At 39.9% G+C, this 23,035-nt stretch overlaps 1 protein-coding gene and 1 pseudogene across 3 annotated transcripts in view; one reads left to right on the top strand and one right to left on the bottom strand.

Moving 5' to 3' along the window:
• Positions 1-23,035, top strand: part of Tafa1 (TAFA chemokine like family member 1) — a 524,535-nt gene that overhangs the window by 57,235 nt on the left and 444,265 nt on the right. The gene's annotated exons all lie outside the window — the stretch shown is intronic.
• LOC125403212 (nuclear pore complex protein Nup50 pseudogene) lies at positions 83-1,827 on the bottom strand (annotated as a pseudogene).

Genomic DNA, 23,035 nt, shown 5'->3' with positions numbered 1-23,035 from the left:
CCCCTATAAATGGGATACTGACTTTTTTTTTCCTAAGAAGTCACCTGTACTTAATTTACTCGGTAAATAAATACCAAAAAGATTCCAAAACCTTTTTATTCAAAAGTATTCTGCAATGTTAGGAGACTCTTAAGAAGGGAGCACACTTTCTCCACACTCAACTGAACACTGGTATTTTTGTTGACTTTCGTTTTCCTCACAAAATTTTTGTTATATGGAAGTTGCTAGGGTGGCATAAGCAGAAACAGATGAAAAACTGCGTTTTGGGAGCCAGAGGGAAAAGCAGGACGTTGGCAGGGTCCCCAGTGGAACCTGTGTGTTCACGCACCCCTTCACTGCAGTAAAATTCTGTGCAGCTCATCGGCGTCCTTGCTTGTCTTCACCCGAATCAGCACAGTGGCCTCGGTGGTGACATTCTTCTTATCAAGCGGTGGATCGGGCACACAGACAAGGAGGACGTTATTCTTCCCCATTCGCGTACATGGCATATTGGGAGGAATCAGAATGTTCAGGAGGATATTGCCTGACTTGCTATCCTGCACTAGGAGCCGCGTCTTCTCATTGGCTGTGGCTTTCAGATGCAGCAAGCCCACACCTTTTTCTTTAAATTCATTGTCTTTCTTGTAAAATAGCCTGCATTTTTTGGAGTAGAAAACGCCCTCCTCCTTCGCTTCTGTGAGGACCGTCTTGGGTGGCTCGTCCCATTTGCTTTTGCACTCTTCACTGCAGCTTTGTTCTGGACTCTCTTTTGCGGACGCTGGTTTCCTCTGGGTGGTACCTTTACCAATCACGCTGGAGCTTCTGGTGGATGATGAAACCCCATTCATGGGACCAGAGCTTAAGGAACCCCAAACTGGACTTTCCGTGTTCTTGCCAAAGTTACATGAGGCACTTGTTGCTCCTTGGTATGGATCCGCTTTATTTTCAGCTATAAACTCTGCCTTTTCAGATGTGACTGACTCTGCTTGTAGTTCTACAGCATCATTTTGGGAAGGAGGCTGCATCCCCACCCAGCCCCTGTTGGGCTCTCTTTCAGAGAAACAGCCGCAGCTGCTATGGAGCTGCTTTTCAATGGCGACTAAGTATTTCTCATACTGTTTAAACACAGGCGTCAGATCACAGAACGGGTTCGCGTCCACGTGCTTCACTATCCAGTCCCGGACAGAGCAATTCAGGCCGGTCAACTGCCTATGGTAGACACTCCCAGCGTAGGCTTGACTGAAACTAAGGCCGAAGGAGGCAGGATGCTGACTGTGACCAGTAGGCTGGGGACCTGAGAGCTGATCGTGGTCCAAAGAGGTGGGGCCATCTACAGTAACAGAACCCAGGACTGCCCTGGGCTGTGCTGCGGCCCTGATCGTGTACTTTCTGGTTGTTGGTCCTTCCTGAGGCTTCTCTCCTGGACCACTGCTAAATTCTCCTCTTCCTGAAGGCATAGCCAAATCCTTAATCCCTTTGGAAGTCCCTCCTCCATCTGGCTGGAGTCTGGTGTGTCTCCGCTTAGCTCTCTTTATGGTTCTGTTCCTCAGGACATCCTGACTGGCCAGTGAGAATGTTCCCTCCTCTTCAGCATCTTGATGCCAGATCCTGCCTGTAACTTCCTTCTTGGCATTTTTTTTGGCCATATATGTTGACTCTCCCTCAGGGTTCCCACAGCGCTCCGTGGGTCCTGGGAGCTGTCTTTATCAGGAGCCTGGAGAGATTTGATTGTCAGCAAATCTGGCGGCTTGAAAACATGTCCATAGCCCTCCTCCGTGTCCCGCACTGAGCGAAGGGACTTCTGGGCCTGATACCACTTGGGGAACGGCAACCACACAGCGCGCTCCAGACTAGAATCTCGGGGCTATTTAAATTTTAACGGACCTTATTTAGAACCTTGGTCTGTATGCCCGAGTAACTGGATATTCAAGAGGGAAACAAATGAAATCTATGATTTCTTTTTCCAATACGAATGAAAACACCACATCTGCCTTTTAGGCTACTTCACCTTCTTGTACTTATCCCTCCCTATTTTGCTGTCCGTTCTTAAGGGACATATATGTAGTGATCTTCTGCTTTTACCAAGGCAATAGGTTCCTGGCCCTCAATGAATGCCTGCAACTATAGATATCACCGAACTAAGTCTATATACACATGTATGTGTGTATGCATGCACATATATAGGTAAATATACGTCATGGTTTTTTCTGTATATATACCCCTTAAAATAGTTTTGAATTAGGTTTAAGATACCAACAACAGTACTAAAACATAATGCACTTCTACAAAGTTATTTGAAATTCATCTGGTATTTATTTCTAGAATTTTCCATTCAGTATTTCTAGAGCACATTTAACTGCTTATAACTGAAACCATAGATGGTGAAACTGCATTTTAGAGAGGGCTACTGAGTCACACCCCTATCAAGTCAGCTATGGCATCTGCCTTTGCTATTTATTGTGTAACAATTTATTTCTTCATAATTTGTGCACTGTAAATTCGCTCTAATGGTCAGTGAAGCTTCCAGTAAAGCATAGTCATCTTGAATTATAAAAATGTCTATAAAATAAGTTTGTATTTTAAAAATATCAAAATAGCCATCAGAGACACCTGAACTCCTCTGCCTTCCCTCTAACTTATTTGGTAGTGAAACCAACTTGATTATACTAGGGACTAATAAACTATGCCTTGTGGCCTGGCATGTGATTACAAATGAAGTTTTATTGAAATGTATCTACATTCATTGCATATTGTCCTCAGATGCTTTTACACAACAACAGAGATAAGTAGTTACAACAGACACTGAGTTCCCTGTGAAACTTAAACTATTTAATAGTCATTATTTTATAGGCAAAGGTTGTCACTCTGTGAGGTATGGCAACAGAGTTTATGTTATTCGCTTATTCAGTCAACACTTATTTAATGTAGCCACTAAAATCCAGACTGTGTCCTAAAATATTAAGATCATCAAATTCTTAATCTGACACAAGTGTATTTCTTTGCTGCTTCACTTTTGGGGAAGACAAAGGATACTGATTGATCTTAGTGTTGGGATTTTCATCTCAATTTCTTGGTTTGGGTTTTCCTGCAACCAAGCCATCAGGCAAAGATTTAGGTTCAAGAACTTTCGTTGGGTAGAAAACAAAACATCAAACAAACACAACCTCAGGAATTGGAAGGATGGGTGGAAAGGCAGTTGACTCACTGACTAACCACTTATCCTTTGTGTCAAGGTTAGGACCTCTATGGATAAGCCTGGGAAACGTGTAAAGTTCATCATCAGAGTAGGCCTACCTAAGTGGGGCAAGTGGGGCTATTTGTTTTCCAACTTTAAAATGTCAGTTGAAACTCCTCATGAGTTGGAGAGCAGAAGATGGGAGAGTCCAATTCTGTTCACCTAGTTGTGAAAAGCCACTGTTGATGATTTGTATTTCATGATACAGAGTTGGTACTCTCCTCGTGAAGCTATGTTGCAACTTGACCTTGGTTATCCAACTATGGAATAGACCTTGAAGACAGCAGTGTGGTCATCTTTCACGTTTTCTCATGGGTCAATCTTCCATTCAGTTTTTAAGCAGGAAGAGGTAGCTTTGCTTGTCTCTATCACATCGTATCTCCCAAGTTCTTCCATCCCACCAGTTTCCAGTCTGATCTCTCACCTGAAGAAAATGAGAGTCTCCTTTCATTTAGCCCTTTAAACCTGCTGGCTTTCTTTCTTGCCCTGACTTGGTATTCAAAACACCTTATTCTGTTATTTCCTTCTTTCCTCTTATGGATGACACTTGGACTACTCTGGAATTCCACAGTCCTTCCAATGCCCATTGCCATAATCTTTCTCAGAAGCCAGAGAGCTTGCACAAACCACTGTATCACCCTCAGTTATGCCCCATGCTGGGTTACCTCAGCAGAGTCCTGGCAATTCTGATAACATAGCATACACATGGTATAGCCAGAAAAAATCAATTTTGTTTGAGTTGTCCATTTTCAGGTTTCTAAGGTTAATTATACCCAACTTCCTGCCATGTATATGTTATGTATTTGTGTGCATACTTGCATGTGTCTTAGAGTACTTGTTTGTGGAGATCCAAAGTTGACATCTTGCATCTCCAAAGCTTATTCTTTACAATATTTAATGAGGCAGGCTCTCTCCCTGAACTTCCTGGAGATCATCTATCCTGGCTAGTTAAGCTAGCCAGCTTGCTCTGGGGTTCCCCTGTCTCTGCCTTCCAAGTTCTGAAATGCCAGATAGCTGGCATGTCTACCCAGCTTTAAGTGAATTCTGTAGGTCTGAACTGGTGTAGGAGGTCCTTTTGTATTTGTGTTGCTTTCATTGGTTGTTAAAGAAACTGCCTTGGCCTAGTTGATAAAGCGGATCTCAGGTAGGCAGGAATGAGAGAACAGAATTCTGGGAAGAAGAAGAGCAGAGTCAGGCAGACACCATGAATCTCCGGCCTGAGACAGATGTAGGTTAGAATCTTTCCCAGTAAACCTCGACCTTGTGGTGATATACAGATTACTAGAAATGGATTAAAACAAGATGTGAGAGTTAGCCAATAAGAGACTAGAGCTTATGGGCCAAGCAGTAATTTAATTAGTACAGTTTCTGTGTGGTTATTTCAGGGGCTAAGCTAGCCAGGCACTGGGAAAGAGGTTCGCTCCTTTTTACTATACTGAACTTTAATCCCAGGCTTGCAAGGCGAGTATTCTACACACTGAACCATCTCTTCAACTCCCTCAAGAATCAGTTCTAAAGATGCCTTTCTTGGGACTGGTGATGTTTGGCAGGTAAAGGCATTTGTTGCCTAGCCTGGCAAATCTGAGTTCAACACCATCAATACTGGAGGATACACATGGTGGAAAGAGAGAGATGCTCCTGTAAGCTGCCTTTTGACTGTCACATATCCATACACTTATGTGTGTGTGCACATTTGATGCTTTTTTACAAGATAACCTTTACTAAGACCACTTTAGTTTACAACTGAAGTGTCTAGTTTATTCTTGTTTTCCCAAGACTTTCTTACAGAAAGTGTATCTCCCCACAAAAAACAAAACCAATCAAACAAACAAACAAAAACAAGATTAATTTGTTAGTTCACTTTCCTTGACCCCTTTAATTCCAAATGTCTTCTTGCCAAGAGTATATGTTGAGGTGAAATTCATCTCGATTTACCTAGAAAACACAGGAGGATGTACTAGTTTGTAACAATGGAGGTAAAACAAGTGGTCAGGAAGACATTAATGTATCTTAGTGATCAGCTAGTGCTTAATCCCGTGGGAAACTGAGAGCTAGGGTGAAGTACAAACTTCCTTAAATTCCCAAAACTGTTGTTGGCAAATTCCCAAGTCACTGGTTAACAGTTCTTCCCAGTCAATATTAAATTCTAGGTATTTTCAGTCATCTGATGTTGGCCAGGGTGATTTGATTTGTGCTCCAGTATAAAAAGCACTATGTGGTCCAGGAAGACCCAGTTGAAATTTTGCAGGAGTCATTGAAGGAGGTATGATGGCTTTAAGCAGCACTTATCACCCATGTGTTCTGTGGGACAATGGTTTATACCCTGGAAATTGTATTTTAATAAAACACTGATTGGCCTGTAGCCAGGCAGGAAGTATAGGCAGGACAACTTGTAGCCCATGTTAAGCTGATTTCATCACCACAAAGGAATTTTTTATTGTTCATAGTTTATAGTAAGATGCTTAATGATAAAGAGGTGTGAATCTGGTAATTATAATTCAGCTGCCCTGAAACCACTTGCCTCTAAAACTTGACTTTGAATCCTGCTACCCCTGGCCAAAATTTCTCTTCCTTGGGAGCACAAACCTGCCTTTTTTTTAAAGGTTAGTCAGTGGATCTTCTATAACCTGCAAAAGGAACCCAGGCTAGAAATCTGAACTCTGCAGGTTGTTGTGGTAGAGCTCAAATGCTGTTTATGGTTCACAGTTTCACTATCTGTTTTATGGGCTAGTTCCCATTACATAAAGCATAGCTCCAGTAGCCACCAATGCCAGCTTCCTGCATCAGCATTGGAAAGAGGTGAAACTGTGTATCTTCCTTATCTACTGCGACTGACAGCTTAATTCACTAAATTAGTGAGAAAATATCAAGTTAACAGTCTCATTTAAACATAAATCTATGTGCATCAAATATGGGAGGATGGAAGAAATTTATTTTTATTTTAGTAACAATTATTCAATTATATATAGTTTTGTACTTGATATTTTCAAAGTATGATAGACAAAAACATTGTGTCTATACAAATATGTTCCTTCTACAACTCCAGGGCAAATAATGTGATTGCCATATTTTGTCAAATTGCAAAGGGGGCTTTCTACATTTGAGAAAGAAAGGCTCGTGGTGTATATGAATGGACTGGTAGACCAGAACAGTTACAATGGCCTTATCATTGGATGAGTTAGGGGTCATTCAGCATCAGGACAGGACATACAATGACAGAAGCACTGACTCCGTGATAATTTGAAGATGGAAGATAAGCCAGAGAGATTAAGGAGCAGATTCTCTTTTGAGACCTTCAGAAGGAATGTTAACCTGATGGCACAATGATTCTTGTTTCTGAAGTGTGTTTCCATTCTGTGTGTCTAATTGCTGTGTGATAAAACTCGTATACACTGTCAGGATTTATCACTCGTTCCAATTTAATAAAATGCTGATTGTCCAGTAACCAGGCCGGAAGCATATGTGGGGCCACGAAAATAAGAGAATTCTGGGAAAAGGAAAGGTAGAGAGTCAGTCACAAATCAGATGCAAAGGAAGCAAGATGAGAATGCCTCACTGTAAAAAGGTATCAAGTCATATTGGTAAACATAGACAAGAACTATAGGTTAATTTAGGTTGTAAGAGCCAGTTAGTAATAAGCCTGAGTTAATAGGCCAAACACCTTATAAATAATATAAGCTTCTGTATTTTTCTTTTGAACTGAACAGCTGTGGAGCCATGTGGGACAGAAACTTCCATCTATTCCTGATCTCTAGAACTATAGAATAATGTGTTTATGTTTTAAATCATTGAATATGGTTGTGGTGGTTTAAATAAGTAATGTCTCCCATAGTCTCAGACATTTGCATTCTTGATTCCTAGTTGTTGACACTCTTTGAGGAAGCTTAGGAGTTAAGGCCTTGTTGGAAGAAGCAAATCACTAGAGAGAGGCTTTAGGAGTTTGAAGACTTACTCCATTTTGGAGTTTACTTTCTATTTTGTGCTTTTGGTTCAAGATGTGAGCCCTTAGCTTCCTGATCCTGCTGTCACGTCTTTGCTTCACTTGAGTAGATTTTAACCCTCTGCAACTATAAGCTCAACTAAACCCTTTAACTTGTTTCTGTCATAATGTTTTCTCACAGCAACAGAAAAGTAAGTAATATAGTCATGTAGCATCAATAAAGATATTCATTAGGGTATATATCATACATATTAATGGTAACATTGAGAACTATTTGTGTATAAATTATGATAAAGGTGCAAAAATGTAGTTAATGAAATAACACTCCTGAGATCTATTACATATTCACTCTATGACCTTCAGAAAGTTACTTAGCAACATTGAGCCTCGTTTCTTCATCAAGAAATGGTGATGATAATAGCACTATCTTAGATTGCTATGAACTTCAACCAAGATAACTTATAATTGATAGAATGCATTTTGCAGAGTTCCTGGCATATAGTAAAAACTAAAACATTGACTTACGCAACATGATGACTGCATCCCTCATTCATACAAACACTTCACAGCTCACAAAGTGTTCTCACCTACACAGATATTACCCTTACTCTATACTCTAGCTTTCTGCTGTTGGGAAAGAAAGGATAAATGCTATCCCCAAAGTTACAGAGTTAGTAAGTGGCAGAGGTGGGGTTTGAACTCAGACAGTCTGGCCTTAATTCCTTATCAAAGAAGGTAGAGAACATATCTCTAATAATTATGACCAAAGGGCATATGAGTTTTGATAACCGGAAGGGAGACTGCTGGAATAGTGCCACTAAAGAGTCCTGACCTTTGTAACAGCATACGGCACTCATTATAGTTGGATCCCTATTTAAAACTATTCCTCATCCTTAGATTCAGCTGAGGACTGAATGTTTTTGGAAAACAAAAGGTGCATGTGTACTGAAAACATATGGACTTTTATTGTTATTGTTCTCGAAGCAATACAGTACACTATTTACTATGTACTGTTTATATGACACTTAATGTTATATACAATCAAGAGATGCCATATTAAAGTACATAGGAACATGTTTGAAGGCCACATGTGTATATTACGCAGTTATATTATACATATAGGACTTGAACATTCAGCAATGCTGGGGTGATGGAATATTTTTATGCATAGTATTGGGTATAAGTAAACAAATTCAGATGAAAAGTCCCATGGATAATCTTTATCTACTCTGTAATTGAGGCAAGTTCCATGTGTAACTAAATGAATTAAAGACTGAGTGAAATAAGGACTTTTGAGAAGTGTACTAGCTGGATTTACAGACTGGTAGGCTTTCTGATTCCAAGTGCCATGAGAGAGAGTAATTGCATAAATTTGGGTGCCTAAGTTGAAATTCTTAGGTACAAGTGAATCTGTCCCTGTCATTAGGATTATACGGTGTGCTGCTTACGTTTTGTTAACCTGACACAATGTAGGGTTATTTAGGTCTTGGTATTTGTCAAAGCAAGAGAGAAAGCAAACTAGAACATACCACTCAATGGTAGAACACTCACCTAGCATTCTCAAGACCTTGCGTTGGTCCCCAGCACCAAGACATTGACATACAACACACACACACACACACACACTCAGACACACACACACATAGACACACACACAGAGATACACAGACACAACACACACACATAGACACCACACATAAACACAGACCCATAACACAGAAACACACAGACACATATACAGAGAGACATACCACACACAGAGACACATACCACACACAGAAATACATACCACACACAAAACACATACCACATACATAGATACAACAGAGGGACACACACACATTCTCATGATTCTTTGAATGGGCTATAACTGTAGCAAATCTGCTTCTTAAATCTTATTCACAAACTACATGAGACAATTGGCTTCCGATTCTTTTAGTAGCCAACCTGGCCTGGAAAGTGATAAATATTTGTCTGGATGTCTTAACATTATCCTTAAATTCCCTCAGAAGTCTACATTTCAATAGTGCATGGCATGGGTATATGTTCATGTTTGTAGGTATGCATGTGTGTTTGTATGTATATGTGCATATGTATGCATATGTATATACTCTTTTAGAATCCTTTTCTTCTTCAGAGGTGTGACCTCCCTAAGTGGTCAGTGTCTGCCTGTCTCCTGGCAGTGACTGTACTCTGCACTTGCACAGCACATGGATAGCAACCTCGCCCACCACAGCTTCATCACTATATATCAACAGCTTTCAATGGAGAAGTCACATACAGGTAGACCCTGAGTGTACAGTGACTAGTGAAACTTCATTTTGAGACTCCAGGGTATTTGATTTTCTTTTAATAGTATTTAAGGCCATGACATTTGAACTTGAAAAAAATAAAGATAGACTGGTGTAATTTCAAGCAAAGAAACATGTAGGGTGTGGGAGTATTCTATTCTAGATCATAATTGATTTGTGAATACTTTGCCGGGAATCTCGGCACTGAGATTTTATTGCAAGCTTATTTGCTCATGAATGGCATCACTCTGGGGTCCCATGAATGTAGAGACCCTGGTGTCAGCTGTGATGTGGGCTCGGTTTCCCGTTGAGCTGTGGCTCTTTCTAATGGATGTCAGGTACATATGCCTTAGGGGAAAGATAAAAGAGTGAAAAGGTGGGCTGGAGAGAGGCTATTTAATTTTATTGAGCAATATTTCTCTGTTAAATGGACTCATGGATAATTCAATTAGCGAGCTTTTGATTGCTTTTTTAAGTGGACAGGCACTATATAATGGAAAGGTGGATTCTTTAAATTTCACCATCACAAGACTTCCTGGTAAGGTGGATGGGTGAACTGTCTTAGTCGCTGGATTATCGGTGTGAAGAGACGCCATGACCGAAGCAACTCTTATAAAGGAAAACATGTAATTGGGAGTTTACTTTCAGTTTCAGAGGCTTAGACCATTATCATGGCTGGGAACATGATGACAGACAGGCATGGTACTGGAGAAGTAGCTGAGAGCTACATCCTGATCCCCAAGAAAAGAGAGATTGGGTGTGACATGGGCTTCTGAAACTTCAAAATCCACCCCCAGTGATACATTTCCTCCAATTAGGCAAAACCTTCTAATCCTTCCAATCCTTTCAACAGTTCTACTCCCTGGTGACTAAAAATTCCAATATATGAGTCCATGGGGCTATTCTTATTCAAACCATCACAGACTTGATCATACAGTGGCCTTGGCATGGGTTTATTTTTGTACCAGGTGCGTCCCTTTTCAATGTCTTACCTTTTCCTTGCTCTGACTCCTTACCATGTATGTCCAGTTTATTCTCACACTCGTTTGAACAGAGTTGCTCCCTGGACATGAACTTGACTTAAGTTAGGTTGACAGCAGCTACCAATAGCTCCGTCAAACTCTTCCCAGTGGAAAGTGCCACAGCAGGCCATGCTAGGTCATGTAAGAGTCTGTTCCATCCAAGCTATAAAAAGACGAAAACACTAATAACAGGCAGCGAATTTTGAGAAGATTATTAAATGAGTCTCACATCAAAATCTTAGTTTTGCATTTTGATTGTGAAAATGACATGAGTATAATTTCCTTTAAAAACAATGTGGTGATTGACTTCTTCTTCTAACAAGAATTCTACCCTTAATGCAGTCGGTATGTCTCAGGGAGGGTGGGAAGCAGAAGTCTTGAGAGAGGGAGCTAGGTTGGCTGTGATGGAGTAGGAATCAGTGTTGGAACATGAAGTTCAAGGAGGAATCACGTTAGTGCTACAACGTTAGAAATAATCTGGGCAACAGGAAATGACGTCATTGGAGGCTGAAGTATTGGAAGTACCAGAAGCTTGCGAAAAGGGGATTTCAGTCTGAATAACAGATGTATTTTACACAGGATAGAAGCACTAAGGATTATACAGGGTCTTGAGAAGGAGATTCTGAAGCAGAACAGATGTGTAAGTGAAGAACAGAACTAGCAGCTGATAACGGTATATTCAGAGCATCCAGGAGAGGCCTCTCATTTCAGAGAGTGAGGTCATGTCTTCTACAGAAGGATCTTCAGGATGGCGGAGGAAGATAAACAACAGTGGACTCAGTGGGGTTTTGCCCTTTTATTTTGGTTTCTCTGTAGATTTGGAGCCTGTCCTGAAAGTCACTCTTGAAGACCAGGCTAGCCTCAAACTCACAGAGATCCACCTGCCTCTGCCTCTGCCTCCTGAGTGCTGGGATTAAAGGCGTGTGCCACCACCACCCAGCTGGTTTTGCCTGTTTGTCTTCTCTGACTACTACTTATACTTACTAAGAATACTGTTTAGTCTTCATCAAAGACAGGGATATTTCTTTATGAGCATGTGAAGAAATGAACTTGCAATAAAAAACATCAGAATTAATTTCCACATGTGATTCTTTTTGTTGGCAGGTTTCTTTTACATTATAGTTTATAAAAATCTTAAAAATGTGGAACTGATCCCTCCAAAAGAATAGTGTCTTCTCTGAATTTACGATGGAAGTCTGTGTGAGCAACTCTTTTTATCACTGGGGTAGAATATCAAAAATAAACACTTTGTGATAGGAAAGACTTGCTTTGACTCACAGTTTAAGGACATAGTCCATCCTGATAGGGAAGGCTGGGTGGTGGGTTGACTGCATGTTGTGGCAGTATGTGTGGGAGGTGGCTTATTTGCCTCTTGCTTTGCTCACCAGGCAGAAGGAACAAACCACTTTCAAGCAAGTCAGGGTATGACGGCTAACATTCAGTTTTCTATGGCTGGGGGGATTTAAAAGTAAGTAGAAACATTCATCATTCTGAAACAACAGACGTTAAGCTTTAAAAATTGAGGAGTTTCCAAAGATAAATTTCAACATACAGAAGCAGGGTAGAAGAGGGTTGGTGGGATGCTGCTGTGTGGTTGGCTTTGCAGCTGTTAGAGCCACAGAAATGAAAACTGGCCAAGCTGGGACACAGAAAAACAACTGGGAGAGTATTTTCTTCAAATGGGCAAATTAACGAGTGGTTAAATGAATGGATGAATGAAGAGGGAAGGTGGCGGGGTCTGGGGAGGGTTCTCGTAGCTCTGTATTCACTGTTTATTCATTTGTTTGCATTTGGGGCATACATGGAGGATGGTGGAGGACACTGGGTGTCTTCAGTCACTCTCCAGTTTATCTTTTTTTTAAATTTAAAAAGATTTACTTGTTTTGCATTTATACATGTGTGTTCTGACTACAGGTATGTCTGCACATCATGTATGTACCTGGTGCCAGTGGAGGTGAGAAGAGGTTACTGATCTAATTCTCCAGCCTCCATCATTTTCAGAGAGGCTGAGTGACCAGTGAGCTCCCAAGATCCTCTGTCTCTTCCCCCTTCCATCAGTCATGGGGTTACAGGCACATGGGACCACACCCTGCTTTTACTTGAGTGCTGGGGCTTTGAACTCAGGTCCTCATATTTGCATTACAAGTTCTCGTACCCACTGAGTGGTCTCCACAGCCAGTCTATGAGTTCTTACACGAAAAGTATCTTCTGAAGTGTTTCCTTTCAGCCTGATTGGTGACAGAAGAACTATTCCCATCTCCCAGAGATATCCTCTGACTAAGCAAATCGGCCCAGAATTTCCTATTCCTTGAATGTAGGTTTTCGTGTTTATTAAAGTGAAGCGACTGTCATATTAAAGGAGAAAAGGAGTAGCTGTGTATGTAAATTATTTCTAAAGTTCATCTGCTGCTAAATGAGATGCAGTTCTCCTAAACTTAGAAATGCTTGATATAAATTATGACCTAATTAACATTTGCATGGTAATCCGGACTTCCTACAGCTTATTCTGCTAATTAGCACATGACAAATGAGCAGGCATTAATATTTTATTGTAACATAACTTGCCCAAGAAAGCTTCTTAATGCCTCTGAAAACATTTCACACTTAGTGTGTGTGTGTGTGTGTGTGTGTGTGTGTGTGTGTGTGTGTTTTTGTCATTTTCTGCCTGAGAAGTGCCGGATTATGGTTTTGTTGTTATATAATTTTAATAATAAAATTGCCTCACATTGTAAATTTGACAAGATTGAACACATTTGCAAACTCTATTTTCTTCATTTAAAGGCTTTTAATTCAATTTATGAGAAATGGCAATGTTTTTGAGAAAATAAAATTGTCATGTGTGCATTTCAGCTAGTGTTGTTTCCCCTGGTGGACCCTGAGGTGGTCCCAAAGCCGTGCTTCACAAGGAAACCAAAACCCATCCAAGGACACAGCATCACATGTAGGCCTAGCTTTGTCCTATGCATGTGACTTCCTGTACATCATAAATGCAGTTAATTAATTGTTTTTCATCTCCTATCTAAATTGGTACTTGGGGGAGTTCAGGCTATTCTTTCTTTGGCCTGGAAGAGAGAATGGCTACCTCCACGAATGCTATTTGATGGATTTGTCTACCTGTGCAACCTTTCCTGTTCTGACGGACTTCCCTTTTGTGTGATAGGGCCTTTTGTTTGTTTTACTTGGGATTTCTCTACCATGACTGCAGAAAATGCAGAATGAATTTTCGTCTGATCTCATAAATCTTATCTGTGATTTTTAAACTCTGAGAGAAGACTTTTCCAACTAGAATAAGAACCTTTACTGGAATGAATAATGAATTCTAAGTTTCAAAAGCATGTTTTTAGGGTATCTAGTGAGCCACCGAGAAAATAGCTATCTTACCTTTTATAGACACAGAAGCTAAATAACTAGTCTTACATCCTATAGACAGATAAACTAAATAAATAGTCTTGTATGTTTCTATATGCTTCTGACATTGTTCAGCAAGATTTCATACCTAATGCTAGATTGTTTTAATGGCTCCCCAAATCTAATACAGTCAAACCCCTTCTATCATAGAAAGTACAAGGGAGCCCACAAGTATGGTAGAGAGTACAAACTGGTAATGGAGAACCATGTGAGTGCTTCATTTAAAACTAGGAATTTGTATGTATGTCCAAAGAAATATATATGTAGATTTATGATATAGATGTATATGTCAATCATCTATCTATACATCTCTTTATTTATATTAGCTTCAAATTATATACAACCAAAGTGTTTGCCAACAGGCGGACAAAATAAACCATACTGTCACAAATGTCACAAAGAGTGTATTGTGCTACTACTTTAAATTTGGAAATTACATTGATTTTAATTGTAAATTGCTAAACACAGTTTCTACCAATTAGCCACCTTTATTCTTTTCTTCCTTACATTTTCCTCTCTCTGCATCCCTTCCTTTCTCCCTTCTTCTTTGATCCCTGCCTTCCTCCCTTTTCATTTAGTAAGCATCCACTAGTTGACTGTTAGGTAGTAGGTCTGATGGTGCAAATCTCAATAAAACTGTGTCCTTGCTGTGCAGGAATGGCAGAAGGGCAGATATATAAACAGGGCAACTAGAAGGAATGTTTTTTTTTTTTAATGAAACAGCTCTGAAATGCTCAGATAGAACTGGGAATATAGGTGTGGTTGTGCTTAGGGGGATTCTTCATGATTCCTGTGGATTCCTTTGACTTTACCGTGCTTGTCATTCTTCACTGGTTGCAGTGTCTTCAATAATCAAGGACAACAGCCATGGTTGATCTTTTGGCTCTGATGGAGACAGGGAAATAATGAATACTCCTGTCTTACTTCAGTCATAACATTTCCCATCAGCTATTAGAAGATAGATAAACTTAATAACTAGTCTCCGTATGTGATGCACATAAAATGAGAAATGCAACAAGACATTATATAACATGTCATTTTGCCCAGAAAAGATGTATCAGTTGGGACTGGCCTCCACAATTCTGCACTTTGATTGGTGTGGCTTTATATGATGGTCTCTATCTGTGGCAAAAAGAAGTTTCCTTGATGAGGGGTAAGACTACACTTATCTATGGCTATAAGGACAAATATTTGGATTATAATTAGGAATTACGTTGGCTTAGTAAGTGGTAGTTATAAGTTCTCATCTAAGATCCACGACTTAGCTAGCCTTAGTTGGCTATGTCCAGTAACAAGTGTGATTTCCCTTTTGCTGTGCAGGTCTTAAACTCAACTACAGAGCCATTGGTTAATGCCAAGGTATATCTGACTCTACCTCATCCTTATGGTTGTGCCATGTTAGTCATCGTTGTGGTTCATAGGCACCATAGTTGGGTAGGACTGTTGGTGGCTTCTCTTCTTTGAAAGGTTGTATGACACTTTCTGGTACCATGAGAGCAGGGAGGAGGCTTCCATGAAAGACTTTAATATATAGACTTTCTTACAGGGCTTTTCATATAGGACTTTCTTGCAGGCCTGCTCCAGAAATGACATTTCTATCTAGCTCAGATCGATCACTCCTGTTTATAGTCACTGGATTTTAATGTTATCCCGAGGCTTGAGACTTCATAGTACAACCATGCTGATGACTCTAAGCTTTTAAATCTTTAATCACCCTAATACCTGTGCTTGGGGTCATGTTACTTAAATAGACACCACTATTCTCAGGAATAGCATTGCTCAGATAACAACATATTTGTGTCTTTTATTACCCTGTGGTTTACCTGAAGCAAACCCTAAGAACATGGACCTGAAAGCCATAAACTTATTTCCTCCAAAATTACACTTTGACCAAAAAGAACTCATGCATTATGGCTTTAACTAGACTATTTGCGCTCTCTCTCTCTCTCTCTCTCTCTCTCTCTCTCTCTCTCTCTCTCTCTCTCTCTCTCCTACCTTTTTGAATTAAGAAGAAATTAGTTAGGTATTTGTTTATTTTCTTCTCTTTGAATCTAAAATGATGCAGAGAACAAAAGAACGGTAAGCATAGCATGTTTGTGTTTATACATTTGCATATATGTGTACAACTATGCTTGCTTGTGCAGGTATATGCACATGTATGTAGAGACTACAAGTCAACTTCGAGTATCATTCCTTGGCACCATAACCTTGCTTTTTGAAACAGGCTCTCTGACTGATCTGGAACTCATCCTGAACTGCAATCACAAAACTGAAAGTGCACTGGGAATGGCCCAAGGTTTAGAAACTTCACGCCCCTCCCCCCGGGATGTATTTCCAACCAAGGCATACCTCTCAAACAGCATCACCAACCAGGGACCACATATTCAAATGCCTGACCCCTGGGGGGGGGCAGTGTATTAAAACCACCACATTGACTTGTCTTCCCAGTCTGGAGGGTTGATATGGTTTTGAGTATTCATTATATAAGAAGCTGTGGATTATTCTGTACGATCCCTACCTTTTTCTCTTCAGTCCTCCATAGTGTTGAACACACAGTCTTTTTACAAAGATTGTCAGTACTGTAGGGTCTGGATTCTTCCCTTGAAGCCTTTATTAGTATATATAGAATGCTATGTCAAATTCTGGAATTGGGGTACTTCTGAGAAAAGGAGTAACATATATATTCATATATGGATACACACACACACACACATATATATATATGTTTTCAAAATATATTGGAATTCTCTATTGAAGGTGAAACTGGGACAATGGGAACTGACAGGTATATGAACCATAATAGATTGGTCCCTGGGATGAAATTAAAAGGTCTGTGCCAACTAGTAATTATATCTTGATAAGGGGAGTGGTGGAATGATGGGAGGAAATTAGGAAACATTTCTAAGAGATGGGTTCATGTAATATGCTTTAAAACTGTACAGCCTGGGAAGTTGTGTTCCCATGCAATGACAAAGTTGTTAGCTTAGCCTGTCTGTACCTTAGATTTTTAACTCAAAAATGGTGCAGCCGTTGCAAGGTATCAGTCAGTTAAAACCATAATTTGCTTAGAACATTATCCAAAACATTGTAAGCACTATTTGACACTCATTCTCATTATAATTCTGCTAGCAGAGGTTGTAATCCTTGAAATGAGTCTTAAGGAATGAGGAAGAGTCAGCCAGAAAGAGGACCAGATGTGGTAATAGCAGGTGGCTTTTGAAGCAGAGCTATGATCATGAGCAAAAGCACAGATGTGAGAAAAAGCCTCATGTTGCTTGAGCACAAAGCACAGGATGGGAAGCTGGAGAACTGGGCTGAGGTCACACCATAGCTCTTAATTTTGCATTATAAATTTTCGAGTGATGTGAATGTATTCTCAAGATGAGAAAGGGGCTGATGTTTCAGCTATTGTTAGGCTGAAAATGTGGAACATGGATTTGGACGAGTAAGACTGCAGACAGGGGGAGAAGTTGGTTGGTCTTACAGGATTCCAGGTGACAGGGGATATACAGATAGAAGCAGGAGAGGGTTTTAATTCATACTGTGCTGTAAAATACTCAACTGAGTAATCTCTGAAGGGTCAAAGTTTATTTGGCCTGTGGTTTAGGCGACTGTGACTTTCAAGAGCTTGGCCTTGGCTTCTTTCCTGCATGTAGTAAAGGTTTTCTTACTGCATGGTGGCATGGCAGAGGACATCCCATGATGACACAATACCAGTGTGCTAGCTCATATCTCAACTCTTTTTGTTATACATCCACTAATTTCATCAGGAGCACCTCATACTCATGATTTCAGCTAAATAGTTGTCAATGATCACTCTATTTCCAAATATCATTTGATGTAATATAAATTTGAGGATTAAATTTCTAATACTGAACTTTTGAGGTGACATTCAAACCAGAGTTGATGGATAAAAGGATAGCTAAGGAATGTCTAGAAGTGAGTGAAATTGATATATCATATTTTATTTTATTTATTCGTTCTCTCATATATGCCAACTGCAGCTTCCCCTCCCTCCCTCTTAATCTCCCCACCTTCCCGCTTCCTCAGACCTACTGGTTTTCCATTTCCACAGAAAAGAGCAGGTCTCCCATTTTTATGCTTAGATGTAAGATCCGAGTCACAGAAATAATTTTCTGGCCTTGGAACTCGAGCAATGACAATGGCCCAGATAATGTACAAGGTTTTATGGATTGGCTGCTTTTTGTGAAATTTGTGGTATGATGGGATGTTCCTAGACAGATATGTACATTCAGATCTATGATGGACATTGTAAACCTAAGAGTGAATGATGGTTCTTGTCTGAAGTCTGGAGCATGTGACCTATAAAACAGGAAGAGTCTGGTAGCCTGAAAGGACGACTGCACACATAAGACACGCAAAGCAGTGTTGATGTGTTTGTGCTGTTTTCAGCATTAATTAATTTGAGTTAGAGTACAATGAACTGCCGTGATATTTTCCTAAAAGGGAACAATGCTCTCTCCCCCAGCTCATTAGAAAGATTTCTGTAGAGAGGATCTTTGTTCAACGACAGGCGTTTGAATTTCAGGTTTCCAAAGGAAATTAGCCGACAGGCCATTCTTGTTCTGTGTTAATTAGAAAATGAGTAGATAAATAATGGGAAAGACTTCCTTTGGGCAGCCTTTTCTACTTGGGGGATTCTGGAAGGATTAGTAATGCCATGGCTTGGCCTTGTGAGAGGAACACATTATGCACTTACAGAACTTTAGATTTAAGTGAAAATGATGGGGTGTGATTATTTTTGTGTGTGTGTGTGTGTGTGTGGCTGTGGCTGACATTTTGTATGTATTCAAAGATGTGAAGAATTTTAACCCCAAACTCTGAACCTGAAGGTCAAATTCCTGGAATTGCATCTCAGGGTAGTTTTTACCTACTGTGTGACCTTGAACAAATATTTAAATAATTGAAGCTTTAATTTCTCATTAATAAAATTAGAAATATAACTGTCCATATTAAAGGGAAATGATTAAATTAAAAAGAAACTCATAAAAAGCATTTGGGAAAGTGTGTAATCCCAACTTTGCGAGGGAGGCCTTTTATCCCCACATATCAGAAGACTGAGCGTCTGGGAAGTGAAAGAGCAAATCGTCCATTTTATGGTAGAGCTGAGATGTCACTCGGGTGCACAGATAGCATAGCTTCCTTTGCACATGCCATGTGCATTTCCTTTGGATACTCATTTCAATCTTGAACCAGGAAAACTGCTTCTTGTATCCCCAAAATGCATCTTTCTTAGGCTTTTTATTGTTTGAGTTTCTCTTTGGTGGTCCTACAAGTTGACTTCAAAGATTTAGGAATGCTGGACAAGTGTTTTGCCACTGAGCTACGTTATCTCTCTCGCTCTTAGTTTAAAACAGCTTTTTGTTGTTGTTGTTGCCGAGACTGATTTGGAAGTGGCTGTATATCCCAGGTAAACCTCAAACTTAACGTCCTTCTGTAAACAGTTCCAGGTAGCTACAGCCATAAACCCATGTGGCTATCCCCGGTATACCTCGTGCTTGCTGTCTCAGAATGGTTTTCACCAAGTAGGGTTCCATTTCAGAATCCACGACAATTACTGTAACAAGATTTCCCCACTCTAAAACTTTTTCTCTTAAATCATTCAGGAAGCTGACAGTTGACAAAATGGTTGCATCACAGAAGTGTATTTGAACCTGTGACTTTGTTTTATAAAGAGTTGCCTTGAGACTGTCATAGTTGGGTACGACTTTGCGTGGACCACACAGCTCCTGCTCTCCTTTATCTATGGACACATGGATGATGGCAGACATAAACTTAGCTGCATTTTGGGTTTTTACTGGAGTCTGGGGTCTACGTGACTTTCGTTTTTACTCTTGGTGTAAGAATCTTTTAAGTACTATCAATGTGCTTCCTTCCACTATGATCCTTTCCCGTAAGGTAATTCCGAAATTAACTTGGAATCTTTGATAAGAACATTGAAAAGCTAGCTATAGCAGAGCATTTAACTTTCTGACAGAAAGTCTATTTCGGTAGAACAATAACAACTTGAACACAGGCTTAGGTCCTAAGAATAACATTCTCTAGGTAGGTACATACAAATATACATACATACATATATGTGTCTAAATAAGATATTAATTTCTCAAAATATTATTTCAATAAAATAGAATAGGAACATTAATATTATGACTGTATATGAACTATTGTTTATTAAAAAAAACTTTTCCAGAGCATGATTTACAGTTTTGGCAGTTGAAGACTGAAAGAGAAAACTGAAGCTAGCAGCCAAGCACACTAGGCTGGGAGTGATGGCAGTGAGAATTTTTAATGTTTTCTGTGTTATAATAATTAGTTCAGGTTTGCTTGTCTCATTACGAAGTGAGAAGCTTGAGGGTAGGAACAAAACTGCGTGTATATAGTGTTCTCTGAGAGAGACACCGTTTTGCTTGCTTCAGGTTATTCTGAAAAATGTAGGAGTCCTGAATCAAAAGAATTTGAGTCTCCAAGCTGTCAAAGCCCGATTGCCATTTTCCATTCTCCAGTTGTTCGACATTGAGGAAGTCACTCCCCCTCTTGGCTTATCCACTTTTCCATATAGAAGGAGGGGTATCCTACCTGCCCTTCAGGGAGTCTACAAGAATGTATTTAACATTTAACAGGGAATTGTCCCTTAATCTGCAAGGGATTAATATTTAATATTAATGAAGTTCATAGCCTTGCTTTTAACTCTCTTTGTAGTTGCAAAGTGCTTAGCAGCATAAACGAGCGTGAATGAAAGGAAGAAGGTGAAGGCCAGGGCTATGTCACGCACATTCCTAATGAGACACTGCCTCCGTAATGATGAGAGCTCTGACTGGTGACAAAGCTGTGTGCTGGGCAGTAAGGAAATTACCCGAGGAGCTCAGCTATACCCACCTTCACCCTGCCCTATTCCTGGCTAGATAGTTATATATTTCAGGTGGTAATCACTTTGCTTCGGAGGTAATCACATTGTTTCTATAGTAATCATCCGGGATTTTAATTGCCTGTTTTCTGCAGATTTTATATGAAAGTCATTTAAGCTAAAATTGTACATCAGAAAGACTGGACAAGAATGCTCCAAAATGATCACTACGTGAGAGCAGTTACAGAATGATTACAGTTGACTTCTTTGCTCTTTCTTCTTTGAACTTGGTTTAATTCATGTCTTTGGGTGTCATGGAGCATAGGCCTTAAGACTAGCTTATGTTGGTGGAGATTATCAACAGGCAAATGGACTTTCTTGAGATTTTTGAACTGGCACTGTGACACTCCTGAGGTTTATGAGAAATGGAGATGAACAGATACATCACTGTAGATCTCAACAGAACTTACTGAATGTCTTTGCAGTTTCAGGCTTCAATTTTTTTGGCCTTAGCTCTTTTTTTGGCAAGCCTTTTATTGCTTCTGGTCAGTTACTGACTAGAGAGAACTGACTGTTTGATTCATTCTCTCTTCTCTCTTTTGTGTGCATGCACGTGCTTCTGATTTTTCCATGGCCTCTACTTCTCTACTTCTACATAAATCATCCACCAGTGTTGCTTGGTAGTGTTCCTGTCAGCTACCCCAAGAGTCTCTTTTTCTTTTCTCCACAGTCTCCAATGAAACCAGCACAACAGAATTATAATTCATATTTTCCAGTTTAATTTCTAAGAGTGAGAGCCTCAGTATCCCAGACCCTTCACTTTGGCAGTGCTAATCACACCAGTGTCCCCATGTCCCTGGACAGATGACTGACTCTGTCAATCATGGAGGTGACTTGACATGTGACTTAGTGGATACACTTCATAGTTATCTAAGATCACCCTTTAGTATGGACTATGGGAAGGAAGTTTCCCTAAAGGAAAGGATAAGTGGATTGTAGACCTATAGTTATTGTGTTATTGTATATATATGTGTGTGTGTATGTGTTACAATGTCATAATAATTATATATATTTATAATTATATTACAGTGAATAGTTGTATTTTTTATGGATTTAATATATGTTTAGTCTTAGATTAAATTTGTTCATAGCTTAGAAAACTGGCAATTTTTATTCATGTATGACTTTATTACATTAATATATATTCTCTACTCCATTCAGATGCTGATATTGTTAGTGCTTGGACAGCTTTTCTAAATTTCTCACAAGTGTGTCTCTAAAATTTAAGTTATACCTCTCATTCTTCATGTTGTCTCCTTTGAGAATTATTTCTCCTAAGATAGTGAGAATTCACTGCCCTCTCTCCCACCCATTATAGAGCTTCCTGCCTTTACTTCAGTGCCTGGAAATATGTGCCCTGTGCTAGGTAGTCACCACTGCACATATTTGCCTTCTCTCCGATGCAGGTCTGGGTCATAGAAATGATATCTTGTGGGCTGGTGATTATGTCAGGGGGCAGTGGGTAAAGGATGGCTCACTTGGTAAAGCACATATCTTATTAGGAGTCCCATCCCCAGGATGCACTTACACATTCTGAGTATAAAGATATGCACTTGTCATCCCAGCACTGGGGAGGCAGAGACTGGTGATTCTCTGGAGCTCGTTGTCCACCCACTGTTGCCTAGTTTTTGAGTTTCAGACCAATGATAGGCCCCTCTAAATGATGTGGAGGGCACTCCTGAGGGTTCTGTCGGTTGTCCTCTGGCCTCCACATGCTCCCACACACACATGAAAAATTCTATGTTGTTTATTCATTTGCATCTTCCTCATGCTCCCTAGCACCCAGTGAATGGACGAGGCATGGAAGCTCAAATTGAACACTTGGCATTATGATACAAGAGTGATAAAATACGCATGGGTTAGCATTGCTCAACTGCCATGTGTAAAAGCACGTTTTATGACTTCTGAGAGCTGAGTGTTGGTATATTCTTTTCCTGATAGAATAGGGGGATTATAAATCCAAAATTAATAACTAGTGAATAAATTCTGTGCTTAAAAATCAAGAAGTGGAGCATGATCTACAGGCCTGTAATCTTCGGAGACTAAGGGGCTGGGGAAGATTGTGATTTTCAAGCCAGCCTTGACTACATTGTGACACCTTGTCTCAACAAACAAAAACCCCGAGAGAAGAAATGAGCAGATGAACAGTGTAAATTGTTTTCTTTGTAACAGGGTTTATGAAGGCCTTAATGAAGAAGCCCTTTGGGGATCTTTGGAGAGAACACCTAGCATACA

This window comes from Myodes glareolus, chromosome 3 (assembly GCF_982192425.1).
Source record: "Myodes glareolus chromosome 3, mMyoGla1.1, whole genome shotgun sequence".
Classification (NCBI taxonomy): domain Eukaryota; kingdom Metazoa; phylum Chordata; class Mammalia; order Rodentia; family Cricetidae; genus Myodes; species Myodes glareolus.
Note: the sequence above shows the minus strand (reverse complement) of the source record. Positions and strands in the feature narration are given on the sequence as shown.